The sequence below is a fragment of the Protopterus annectens genome, chromosome 10.part0 (assembly GCF_019279795.1).
Source record: "Protopterus annectens isolate FY-2018-M chromosome 10.part0, PAN1.0, whole genome shotgun sequence".
NCBI lineage: Eukaryota > Metazoa > Chordata > Ceratodontiformes > Protopteridae > Protopterus > Protopterus annectens.
In genome coordinates this window covers 74,216,198-74,229,975 of record NC_056744.1, presented here as the reverse complement: position 1 = coordinate 74,229,975, position 13,778 = coordinate 74,216,198, and the positions used below count along the sequence as shown (strand labels likewise).

Here is a 13,778-nt window from a genome sequence, read left to right as displayed (position 1 = left end):
CACATCCAAGCAGGACTGTTTTTAGAATGGGTGCAGCTGAGAGCAGAGACCATTATCAACTTTATCGTAACACAGTCATATCACAGCCCTGTTCAGGTTAAAGAATGTAATCAGAAAATAAATATATTTTTTCCACCTCATTTTACCCCAATCAGCAGTAGCTTTTGTGGGCGCCCCACACAGTCAAGGATGATTAAGGGTTCACTCATTCTGGGCTGATGATCTGTCTGGTGTTTATCTTGCTTATGTTTATATTCAGCTTTATCCTAACAGTGTCATATCACAGACTTGTTCAAGTTAAAGAGCGTAATCAGGAAATTACTACATTTTTCTCTCCATTTTTCCACAACCAGCAGCTGCTTTTTGGAGCCCCCACACACACACACACACACACACACACACACAGTCAAAGATGATTGAGAGGGCCATGTGCAGCATGGGTGTTGCAAGTACCTAAAGCTGGCTGTGTTGCTAGTTTTAGTGGCGTGAATGTCCACTAGCAAGGTTGATCTAAACCTGGGGCACTATGTCAGTGGTAAAACATTTAATGGAATTGTGAAGCCTGTTGCTTAAGAAAACACTGTTACTATAACCAGAGGCACGTTTGAATTTTAAAGGAGTTATAAATAAGAGTTATTACCCAGCTGGTTTATTAGGTACACAAGATTGCTGTACTAGCTTTTATTGATTTGACAAATGTTACAAAATGTCAGAATAAAATAATTTGCTGTGGTTGGGGGGCCCCAAGTTACTGCAGGGTTCACTGGTGTCTAAAGCCGCTATGGAAATGAATTTGAGAGAGTTTTTCTAGTAGCCTGAATACTTCATTGCAGTTATTAGAATGGTGCATAACTTATTTTTAGCCAATACACTTTTTCTTAAGGCTGAAATATAAGCTGTTTTTTCATCTGTGAGTGGAATAGAGGTAAGAATAGACAGCAATCGGTGTGAGAGCACAGGCTGTAACATTCACTTTAGCATGTTTCTATCAGGAGGGTTAAACATTATTTCAAGATCCACGTGGTTTTGTGGGTTTTAAGTTAATATGTTGTTCTGGAGATGTTTTTTTTTTATTTAAGGTTTTTATTATAAAAGTCTTAAAAAATGTTACATAGGTTCAAATAGAGAAGACAAGAAACAACTGTATCAAACCTACCAAACAGTGTGTGTGTGTAACACAAAAGTAGGAAATGGACATTTAAAAAAGCTGTCATATATAATAGGTGGGAATAATATTTTCTTATAATGGCTATGTTATCCATCTTATTTGAAACATAAATACCTTCAAAGTAACAGACAAAAAGTAAAGAACATGTAATTATATTAAGAAATGTAGAATGTAGAAAAGAAAAAAAAAAGAAATGTAGGATGCAAATAACAGTGCTGCAGGAGACTTGTTTGGAAAGATATGAGCATGTGAATTTGCTAAGGAAAGGATTGCAAGGATGAATATTCAGCAGAATATAAGGTTCAAAGGAAAAGGGTAGTAATTATATTAATTGCTAGAGGAGCTCCAGTGGTGATAGAAGAGGGGGGGGGGGATAATGGCAGATTTGGGGCAGTAAGGGGCTAGTGGCAATGGAGGAGGATCATGTTGGCATGTATTTGTATTTTCTGTAAAACTGCTATCCATGGAGCTTGAGAAAATTATGGAAGAAATAATCATCTTTCAGTAGGGAATTTTACGTATAGGTTGTTGTATCTTTCGGCTTTTCCCGGTTAGGGGTCGCCACAGCGGAACTCCGGTCCGCTAATGATTGGCAGCAGATTTTTACGTACCGAGTTGCCAGCCCTGACGTACAATCTTCTACGAAGGTACGCCCATTCACGCATGTCTCCACACAGAAGATGCTTTAGCTGAGAATCGAACAGGGCAAAGTCTTACTGTGAGGCGACAACGCTACCGCAGCACCACCACCGCAGTGCATAGGTGGAGACTGGAATTTGATTTGTAACAGTGAGGATGTATCTGGAGGCCCTAGAAGGGGAAAATAACAAAAGAGGGTGGATATCTGAAGAAATTTTTGAAAATGTTTGGTATGGTAGATGTGAATTCAGCAGTAGGAACTCTGACAGAATTTACATATTATTCTGCAAGGTACAATAACTGGACTAGGCTAGACAGAAATTGTATTTCACTGGAACATGTGCATTTAATTGAAAGCTTCAACACATCCAGTAACTATTTCAGATCTGGCACCAATAAAAACTAAGGTAACAATACAAGGTAATGAAGTAGAAATGAGACACTGATGCTTTCCCACCTACCAGTTAAAAAGACAGGAATTTAAGTAATGGGTACTGGAAATTATTCGAGAGTTATTAGGGAAGATAGAAGTTTCTTCAGAAGTTACCGCTAGTGAGTGGGATAAAATGAAAGTGGAGTATAAAAACATGGTCAAAATAAAAGAAAATAGATGGTTAAGAAGTAACAGAAGTTATTTAGAGGGGCTGGCAAAGGTTCAAGTTTTGTAGAATAAGGGTAATCTCCCAGAACAAGAAGCACAACTGCAAAGTGCTAAAGAGAAAATAAGGGAGTATCTGAGTAATATGCATGACTTTAGAACTGTTTTTAATAATGACTCAATAACACAAAAACTTTTAGCACAGCAACTTGGGATAAAGAAAGTTGAAGGGGTTGTTGGCAAATTTAGAGAGCTTTTAACAAAGAAAAATAACCAGAGCTCCTTTAGAGGCATTAGAGATATTTTGGAAATTTTATGAACATTTGTATAAAGCAGAAAAGTGTGGAAACCAAGAAAGAGCACAGATGGAAATATTCATGGAAGACTTGAGTATGCCAATTAACAGTTAAGATGGGTGGTAGTGAGATAAAAACAGTGATGTATAATCAATATACAAGAAAGTCTCCAGGAACAGATGGTATTCCTCTGGAAGTTTGGAAGCTAGGAGGGAAGAAAGTGATAAAAATGTAGAAGGTTTTGTTTAGAAGTATTTTAAAAGATGGGGAAGCACCAACATCCTGCAAGAAAGCTGTGGCTGTAATATCTAAAGACAGTAAATACCCATTGCACACAGCTACGTATAGACCCATTTGAATTTTAATCATGGTTATAAAGCATTTGTCTGTAATAGCGTAAAGAATGACAAAGGTGTTGCAAAACTGGATAGATATGGATAATGGTGGTTTTCTGGAGAGGAGGCAAACATTTGGAACATTAGTAGAAAATTGACAATTAAGGGGGAAGCAGAATATAAGAAAATACCACTGTTGTAGGTGGGTCTTGATGCAGAGAAAGCATTTGACAGATTAAGCTGGGATTTTATGAGTAGGGCAATGGAAGCACTTGCATTCCTTGATACAGTAAGGTTAATTAGGAAGAATATATGAGGAATCAAGGCAAGAACTGACTTTGAAGGGTTCTTCTCTGATAAGTTGTGTCTGAGCAAATGAACCAGGCAGGCAGGGGTGTTGTCTTTCTCCTTTGATATTTTCTTTATATTTAGAGCGATCGGCAATGAAAATAAGGGACTCAGAAGTTCAAGGATTAATTGGTATGGCAATCAAAAAAGCTGGCTTTATTTCCAGACAGTATTATTTGTGTACCTAATAAAACTAGATAAGGACATCTCAATGTTGTGGAACATTTTGAGACAGTTTCAAGTGTTTTCAGGATATAAAATTAATGAAGATAAAACAGTGTGCCCACACATGAATTAATTTAGCATTACCCATATTTATAGAAACATAATAAAATGAAGTTTTCAGGTATATGGGTTAAAAAGGCTTATGTTATGGCAGCTAAGGATATGTAGAAAGAAATTAAACCAAAGGTAATACAAAAACAAGAAACTGGAAGCTCTTGTTTATTGATATGGTTAGCAAGATACAAGCAGTGAAAATGTATTTTGTCTTTATAGTTTTATATATATATGTAGCGGTTAATGCTGTCACCTCACAGCAAGAGGTTCTCCGGTTCGATTCTCAGCTGGGGTGCCTTCTGTGTGGAGTTTGCATGTTCTCCCTGCGTTTGTGTGGGTTTCCTCCGGGTACTCCGGTTTCCTCCCACATTCTAAAGACATGCTTCTGGAGGATTTCTCCCCGGGCCTCTGCTGAAAACAGGATCTGTGGAACCTAGTCGGACTTACCCGGTCAACGAATGTTAAATAAATATATATATACATATATATATATATATATATATATATATATATATATATGTGTGTGTGTTTGTGTGTTTGTATATATATATATATATGTGTATATATATATATATATATATATATATATATATATATATGTGTGTATGTATGTGTGTGTGTATATATATATATATATATATATATATATATATGTGGGACTACTTTGATTCATTGAAAACTCCTTTCACTGATTTTCAATTCACCCTCAAAAATTAACTGAAAACTCATTTCACTGAATCCCATTACACTGAATGTAAGTACTGTTGTGCAAATAAAATGTGTATGCCCTTTTTCGCACTGTAGTGCGATCCTGGAGTTAATATGTATAGTTACGGAGGGGGGGCACAGGGTGTAGCTCCCCACCTACTTACCTTTTATATTTATAAATCTCATTTCATTTAAAGCTAACAATGTAAAACCAAAAGTAGGTTGGGGGGCTATGCCCCAGCACCCTCCATTGTGGGGGCTGAGCCCCCCATAACTATATATACTAACTCTGGGATCACACTACAGTGGGGAAAAGGGCGTATGCCTTTTATTTGCCCAACAGTATTTACATTCAGTGAAATGTGATTCAGTGAAATGAGTTTTCAGTGATTTGAACTTTCAGTGATGTGGTGTGTGTGTTTTGAAATTCAGTGAAATGAGTTTTCAGTGAATCAAAGAAGACCCATATATATATATATATATATATATATATATATATATATATATATATATATATATATATATATATATATATATATATATATATATATATATATATACATACATATACATAACACGAACAGCCATAATTCAAAATGGAAAGGGATAATGATGAAACCAGGAGCTTCAGGGCTTCAAGAAACAAGGAGGGAGTTGGATGTGAATTCTTAAGGAAAATAATAACGCCCATAAAGAATAATTATATTCATAAAGTAACAAAGTAGTCTAAGAACTAAGCCAACAATAGATTGGAGAAAGGAGATTTTACTGATAATGACTGCAATTAGGGATACAGAGAATCAGCAAGAGAGAGGCTGGAATTTACTGGAGAAAACTGTCATAGGAGCCAATGTATTGGGAGCAAATTACTCAAGCAAGAAAGGTAATAGAATGGGAAGAGAACATGAAGACATTTGAACTGCAGCCTGGAGACTGCCTTCCCTGCTGGGATTGATATCAGAGTATAGGCAGAGAGAAAGGACTAGTGGAATACTAAGTGAAAGACCTGCTGTGGTAGAGTTTCTAGTTGAATCTCAAGTAGAAGCTGCTGTTAAAAAAAGGATAATTAGTAGGGCATATAAAATTTATTTATTTATTACACATTTATTTCATATTTGTTAACCGGGTTGGTCCAACTGAGCAGTTATAGCCCATTTTCAGTGGAGACCCGAGGAGAAAAGCTCCAGTAATAGATGTAAACATAGTAATATAAGAATAATTAAACAGCATGTTAATACAAAAATAAGAAATATCATAGCTCAGACAGTAAACAAAGCATATATACATTCCATAGTTGAAAGGCATTTACCATACAGAAATTGGAAGAAATTGTTTGGTCATATATGGTAGTTATAAATAGTGCCATAAGGTTATGCAGTAACCAGACAGGAAATTCAGAGGTTAGTTAAATATGATTAAGATACAGTATTTATGGGACAAGAGTAGGATGATTAGGTGGGATCCTGGCATGGACATATCCAGTTAGTTTGGAAGAATAATTTTAATTCTTTTTTGAAACTTGTTGCTTGAGTGATGATTCGTAAGTTAGAGGGTATGCTGTTCCAGATTTTTGAGATGGAAGATTTGTATAGGAGACTTCCTGTGTTCAGTTTAGATGTACATGTTTCTAGAAGAAATTTCTCAGAGCTACATAGGGGGGGGGGGATGGAGTGTGAAAAGATTCGAGAGGGAGGGGCAGGAAGTAGGTTTAAGTATCTGGTGGGTTAGCTGTAATTGGGACAGTTTTATGTGATGGGAGAATTCAAGCCATTGAAGCTTATGGAGGGCAAGGCAGTGGTGGGTTGAGTTGAGGAAGTTAGCTGCAAATTTGGCAATTTTGTTGTAGGTCTGCTCAAGTCTGGAGTGTAAACAGGATTGAAGATTGTTGAAGATGGGTGAACCATAGAATCGGCTAGGGAGGAAGTAGGCTTGGGCGAGGTATTGCCTAGATACTGCAGAGAGGAATTTTGGGTTGCAGTATGCCAAGCCTAGTTTTTTATTAGTTTTTTTATTGCATGGTGAATGTGTAAATGAAATTTTAGCTGGTCATCAATAGTCATACCAAGTAATTTTGTGTGATTGTCTACATTGATTATTGTGTTATTTAGAGAGGAGATGGAGAAATTAGCCATGAGGTGTTCTTTATTTTTTGGGTGATAGAGAAGTAGCATTGTTTTTTTTGGGGTTCAGGATAAGCTGATTGATATTTAACCAATTTTCTACAAGATGGAAGGATTGCTGTATGTGTGTTTAGAGAAGTGTGATGGAGCTAGCAGATGTGATAAGGGTGGAATCATCAGCGTACTGAATGAGACTGGAGAGGGAGGTTGAGGAGTGGAAATCATTGGTAAAGAGGGGAGGTCCAAGAACGGAACCCTGAGGTACACCAATTTGTATAAGTAAGAAAGAAGAGACAGGAGGATTGCCATTTAGCTGACTGAAGTTGGTCAGTGAGGTAACTATAAATCCATGAGAGAGCTGAGCTGGATAGGTTGAGGTTAGCCAGTCTGATCAGATGTTTGGAATGGGATACTATGTCAAATGCCTTAGATAAGTCAAGGAACAGACATGAAACTAAGTTATTACTATTCCTAAATTCAGCAGTGGTCTGGGTGAAAGATAGGACAGTAGAAGTGCTGTGGTGAGGTCGGACGCCATGTTGGGTAGGGGAGAGGAGTTTGTTTTGCAGGTGGTAACTAAGGATTTGATTGTGAATACACTTCTAGTATTTTGGATAGTGGGGAAAGTATGGCAATTGGTCGGTAATTGGTGGGATCATTTGAGTTACCCCCTTTGTGAAGGGGGATAATGTAAAATGATTTCCAGATTTTGGGTACAGTGGCTTTTTTTATAGAAAGGTTAATGCGTATAAAGACTGGATAGGTGATGGTAGTTGTGGCAAGCTTGAGGAGGTGGGGGGTTGTCTGCAGAGAAAGGAACATAGTTTAAGTTTGAGTAGAGATTTTATATAGGATGTAGAGATATGTATTAAGGTGAGACTATTGTTGTTAATAGTCTGAGGTATTACGTTGTGGGGTAGATTTTGGGTGGTATTTAGGCCTGTGTTGATCAGTTTGCTGATAGAATCTGTAAAGAATTGGTTAAGGAGAGAGGCAATCTCATGGTCCGGAAGGTTTGGGTAAGGATTGGGGGTTTGGGGTTTACCAGGATGTAGGATGGAGTTGATATTTTTCCAGAAATGAGTGGAGGTTTGTGACTTAGCATAAAAGGGCTTTTTATCTTTGTAGATTTCTTTTTTGGTCAAATTCCTAAGTTCTTTAAATACTTGGAGGTGTTTGGGAAATTTACTTTTTAACCAAATTTTCCAGGCATTATCTTGTTTGTGCATTAGTTTGCAAGTGTCTTTACTGAGCCATGGGGCAAAGTTAGATTTTATTCTAATTTAGCATGAGGGGGCCAGTGTGTTGACGGTGTTTAGAATGATGCGGTTGAATTTGAGTATGGCTTCCTCAAGAGGAAGGGAATATAAGAAGGTCCAGTTTATGGCAGAGAGACTATTGTTGAGAGAGGTGGGGTTGAAATCTTTGAGTTTACGGCAGACTTTATATAGATATGGTTTCTGTTGCTGGGGTGGGTATTTTTCTGTGCTAATATGTAGATGGTCACTTAGTGCATCAGGTAATGTGGTGGGGTTGATAGTGTTGGGGGCTGTTATAGAGGATCCAGACATTTGTTATGCCTGATTGGAGTGTTTGGAGACTTTAGTGGGGGTGGAGATAAGTTGGAAGAAACCGAACAGGTGGATACTTTGGGCCGGTGATGGGGAATTAAGGAGTTTCTAGTCTATATTCACATCTCCTAGAATAAAGTTTTGTAGGGCAGGTTTTGAGATAACCAGGAAAGAATATTTTCTAGAATTTGGATATTCTTACCTGGAGGAATGTAAATGGCAGCAGTGGCATGTTTTTGTGGTTGTTTAGGTGATAATTTAGTATTAGTATTTCTGCTGGGTGAACATTAGGTAGATCTATGCTAATGGGGGATAGGGTGAGGTGTTGAGAGTAAAGAATTGCTACACCCCCGCCTTTTTTAGTGGTTCTGTCTTGACGATTGATACAATACCCAGGAGGAAGAATTTCAGATTTGGATATGTGGGGTTTTAGCCAGGTTTCAGAAAAAATAAATATGTGGGAGGGATACTGGGAGATCCATGCATGCAGGTCCATAATTGTGTTAGTAAGGCTTTGAATAGTAATTGCCATAATGGATAAGTGTTTGTTAGAGTGGAGGTAGGGGGGAGGATGAGGGAGTATTGATTAGCTGGGTAGGAGGGGGAATTGTTGGGATGGGGGTAGGTGTATTGTAATAGGGCCAGGGTTAGGGCGGATGTCACCAGCTAGTAACAGTATAGTTTATTGTAAGTTGAGTTTGGGTGGGTAGTGTTTGTTTGAAATGTTTGACAATTTGGGTCTAAGGTTACAGAGGGGGGGCTATTTGGAGTACTTTGTAGCCGAAACAGTGGGAGATGGAGGTATTGTACAAACATAGAGAGATGTTAGAGAATGAAGTATCAGAGTGTGAGTAATCGGTTCAGGAGGAAGTAGATGTTGGTCTGACATGGTGTGCATTGAAATGGTATGATGTAAGGAGAGAAATTAGAAGGAGAAATGCAATGATTGTTACATTTGTGAGCATTATTAGAGTGGTTGGTGGAGAGGAGAGTTTAGAAGGATGTGAGTAGAATAATGGTGTGTAATGTGGGTGTGTAGATAAGGGAAAAGAAGGGGGGTTATGGAGTGTGTAGTATGTGTTATTGGTGGGAGAAGTGGTGGGAAAGGGAGGCAAGAGGTGAGAGTGTAAGTATGCAGTGTGATTGGTCAGTTAGGTGGGAGGAGACAAGATGGCGAAAACAAATGTAGGAGAAGTGGGGGTGGGTGGGAATTGGGGGTAGGGTAGGGGAGCGGAGTGAGCCAGAGCGAAGTGAGGGTGAATGGAGTGGAGCCAACTCTGTAGCAGAAAATATCTGAGAAAACAATCAGTCAGGCCCTAGGGAGCTATACAGGTATGTAGCCTGAATACAGTAACAGAGGAAAGGAAAACCTGGGGTTTGTACTGGATCAAAAACAGTGGGCTAGTTTAGAAAGAAGGTGAGGGTTTTAGATCAGGAGGACATGGGACAGGGTAAGCTGCACTACATGGGAGCAAAGTAAGGGGATTTAGTTATTTGGTTTTATTTCTTTTATTTGTATTTTAGTTTTGAACCAGACAACTCGGTAAAGTGCTTGCCCAGTTTTGCTAATACAAACAGTAGAGTATTATACAGTAAAAATGTAGTAGTGAGCAACGCTGGTGCTTAAGAAAGCCCCCTACAAGCACAATATGCTGGAAAGCTGCGAGCCGTTAAACAGCTGCAGCTATTTTTAACAATACCGGATACTTCCCAATTGCAGTACATTTCTCATTCCTTGGAAGTCACAAAAGTAAGACAGCTTGTCCAGAGGGGAGTGAGAAGCACAGTATGCTGGAACGGTGCTAGCCGTTAAACAGCTGCAGCTATTTTTAACAATCCCGGACACTTCCCGATTGCAATACATTTCTCATCCCTTGGAAGTTACAGAAGTAAGACAGCTTGTCCAGAGGAGAGTGAGAATTTGATGTACTGTTTGGCAAGTACGCTATCCATGGGGAATGGCTCCTACAGAGGTAACAGGATGATTATTGCACTACTTCAGGAATCAGTCAGTAGATGTTAGAAAAGATTGAGAAGAGAGACTGGATAAGCAGTTTACAAGGGAATAATGGGAGGACATATGTATGGCTGCCAGGTATGCAACAAAATATTGAAGGTTTAGGATTTCTGCTTGGAAGAATTTGCAGTAGGTATTTTTATACCACAAGCAGACTCCAAAGAATTTTCCATCAGGTAGGTTACAAATGTTGGAGACGTGATGGGAAATAAAGATGTAACCAGGAATATATGTTTTGGGGACTGTAATGAGTTGACATTTTTTTTTAATTCTCTGTAGAGTACTTTGTCAGAAATATTGGGTGAGCAAATGGGTTTAATTAAGGAAATTATTATTTTTGAGCTGGGACTCACAGTCTGAATTGCCTACACATAGTAAGGCCATGTTAAGTTTAATTCTTGTTGCTGCCAAAAAATAAATTACTAGAAAAAGGAAATAAAATAACAGCTTTATTTGAACTATTGAATATTGTGACAAAGACAAAAGAACTGAAAGTGGAATCTTTAGAAAAGTTTATGAGCAAATTTCATACAAATAAATGTAATTGTTAGAACAATACATGCAGAATGGTGTAGTTGAGAAGGAGTGAAGTTTAAGGGAAGGCAGGAATTGATCAATTTATGTAATGTTGGACTGATGATAGTTGTACAAAAGAACGTGTGAGATGTAAAATGTATATAACTAGGAACAAGTTAATGTTTTTTTTTCTTTTATAAAAATGTATGATCATCTTATTGATCACTGCTGCAGTAGCCTTAGCTACATGGGTTATATCCTGCCAAGGATACAATAGCTGACCAGTTTCCAAAGCTTCAGGGCACCTTCCACATGCCCAAACTGTCAAGCAGCTTGAGCTAAGCTGACTAAAAGACAAATTTGGATGCAGAGCCCTTAAAAGCTTTACTGCTACCAAAGAGTGCACTCCACTGAGGCTTTCGAGAATTGCAGTTTGGTTTTTGCTTTTATGTGCTTGGCAAATTAGTTCCCTTTAGGGAATAACAGCTTCCATTTTACTACAAGGAAGAATCAATCATTTTGGTCCAGGGAGAAGGAATGGGGAAGGTTTATTTTGCATGAGAATGCTGTGCCCATCCCAGGGAAAGCAGCTGCTGCCATTAGTAACACTGTTGGTCACATTTGTCCTGTCAAAAATAAACAGAATAGGAGTAATTTACTGGGTCTTGCTTGGGGTTTAATTCGAGCCATTAATCCTTCTTGTAAAGTATTTTCTGGTAAAAAAAAAAAAAGAGTGAATCCTTTTTTCTTGAAGATATTCAAGTTTCTGAATATGAACAGGAAGATGCAGGGACAGATAGTGTTTCTCCACAGATTTCTGATTCAGAGTCAGAGGGAAGTTCAGTTTCTGATTCTCCCCGTGGATGGTTTCTCTTTCTCTGAGACTATTGCTAGAATGTGCCAGTGTTCTCAGTGGCAGAACACTGAGGTTTTTCAGTCCCTCAAAAAATATGAATTGTTACAAAAGGATTTTCCAGAAGGTATATCTATTCCTCCTGTTCTGTCTGCTTTAGAAGGTATGTGTTACTGCCTGCAGTTTTCCTGATAGTCAGCCTGCTTCCCTTAAAGGACAGGTAGGATGTGTAAAGTTCCTCAGTCTTTTAAATTTCTGTGCACTCTTCCCAAACCTGACCCAGCTGCTATAGCTTTAGTTGGTCCTACTGTTGCTAAGCAGTTAGTTGATTCCAATCCTATTCTTTCTGAGAAGAATGGTAAAATTGATAGATATTGGGAAAAGTCTATATGTCTACAGATTTGATTTTCAAAATTTTGAATTGTCAGGTTCAATGTTGAAATTTTTTTCTGACAAAACATTCCTCATACTTTCACAATTTATCTGCAGTTTCTTCTTATGAGGAAAATGTTTCAATAACTTAGTTTCTTCTGTTGCACAGGTCACTACTCATTGTTTACAGTGTGTGTATAGGCCTCTGTTGATACTCCTTCCAGGGCAAAGACTATATGAAGTGAGACATGACTGAGCTCGCTGATTGTGTCTCAGGCAGGTATGAGTCTAGAACTGAGCAGCATACTACCATCTCCAAACATGACGCCACATTACCAACAGAAAATGATTGATTTTAACAATTGGCTTAGCTTCTGGTGTCAGTGCAGTGGGGTACAATATTTAAAGGCCTGGGAGGACATGGTTGACAGACAATGCTGCCTTGCTAGGGATTGTCGGCACCTGTCTCCCCTAGAGTTCTGGATATTGGCGAAGATATTTTCCAACCCCCTAGTGCTTTTTTTAGCCAATGCCAACCTGATAAACCTAGCGACTTAACTGAACCTATGAAGGAATGTCTGAAGTTGGTACTGCTCATTGCTAGAAATCTTAACAAAAAACTGTACTTTCTGAAAGCCTTCCTCTCCCTGGAGAGTGTAGGCATCTGTGTAGTAACGGAGACATGGTTTAAAGTCATGGAGAGTACCTTGGCAATGCAAGGTAATAATGCCTTTCACACTTTTGGACCAGCTCCTGCACAGGAGGGAGTTAAAGGTGAAGGAATCTTAGTATGTATTAAAAACAACCTCACTTCCAGACTAAAGTATATGACCTACCGGAACTTATACAAGGGTAACTCACCCAAAACAGGGTATCGTACTATATCCTTGCAACCTATGGGTCCCCCTCCATATACCAGGCAATCCATACTACCTGTTGGAAAGTACTAGTATCCCTCCCCATTCAGCCTAATACGATATTCATGGGGGATCCCAACTACCCCTCTAGAGACTGGAAACCCTACATCACTTCCAATGCACAAGCCCAGAGATTCCTTAACATTGTTAATACCAACATCCTGGAACATTTCAGTCCATTCTCCTACCAGAGGTACAAACACCCTTGACCTTGTACTCATGAACATGGGGAACTGATGTTCCTCACCCAAAGTAATGTCTTTGCTCGTCAGATCAGACCATGAGGCAGTATTACTTGAAATAAAAATTAAGTCCAGGGAGCCAGTGAAACCAAAAACATTTAGAAACTATGCCAAGGCTAACCTCTCTCTACTAAGCATCACCTTGGCTAAATTTCAACCATCCCCAAACCCAGTAAACAGCATAGCATATGCTGAGCTATTTACAAAATCGTTCTACAGCCATATTGATAGCTGTATAGAGTGTGCAGTGTCCACTCATATTAAGAATAAGACAAACTCTAAACTCAAGTCACCCTGGTGGAATCACAATGTCATTCGGTTATACAACAAAAGAAAAAAATACTTGGCCAAGCATAGGAGGAACAAAGTCATACATACTAAATGCCTCCTGTCCAATCTAAACAGGCAGGTAAGGGGGTTAATTAATACTTGAAAGGCTAAATTTGAAGAAAAAATATCTTCTCGGGCAAAGGACAAACACAAAGCTTTCTACAACTATGTTTGTAACCTCAGGGGAAAATACACAACGATGCGCAGAACTTCTAGTAAGTGGCATCACCCACACTGACCCGGAGGCCATTGCCAACCTTTTGGCTGACAGGTTTAGCTCAGATTTCTCCCCACACACCCTCCCAATAGTCCAAAGGAAATGCTGCATACCACAATCCCCCCAACCATTACTAGGGAACAAGTCATAAGTGTACTTTCTAACACAAAACACTGCATCAGTGGGCTCCGTTAACATCACAGGATGTTTAATAAATAGCATGAAACATTACCTCTGTGGTTCACTTGAATC

At 38.7% G+C, this 13,778-nt stretch overlaps 1 protein-coding gene across 1 annotated transcript in view; it reads left to right on the top strand.

Annotated features, from left to right (window-relative positions):
• Positions 1-13,778, top strand: part of NUP85 (nucleoporin 85) — a 1,184,651-nt gene that overhangs the window by 1,052,467 nt on the left and 118,406 nt on the right. The gene's annotated exons all lie outside the window — the stretch shown is intronic.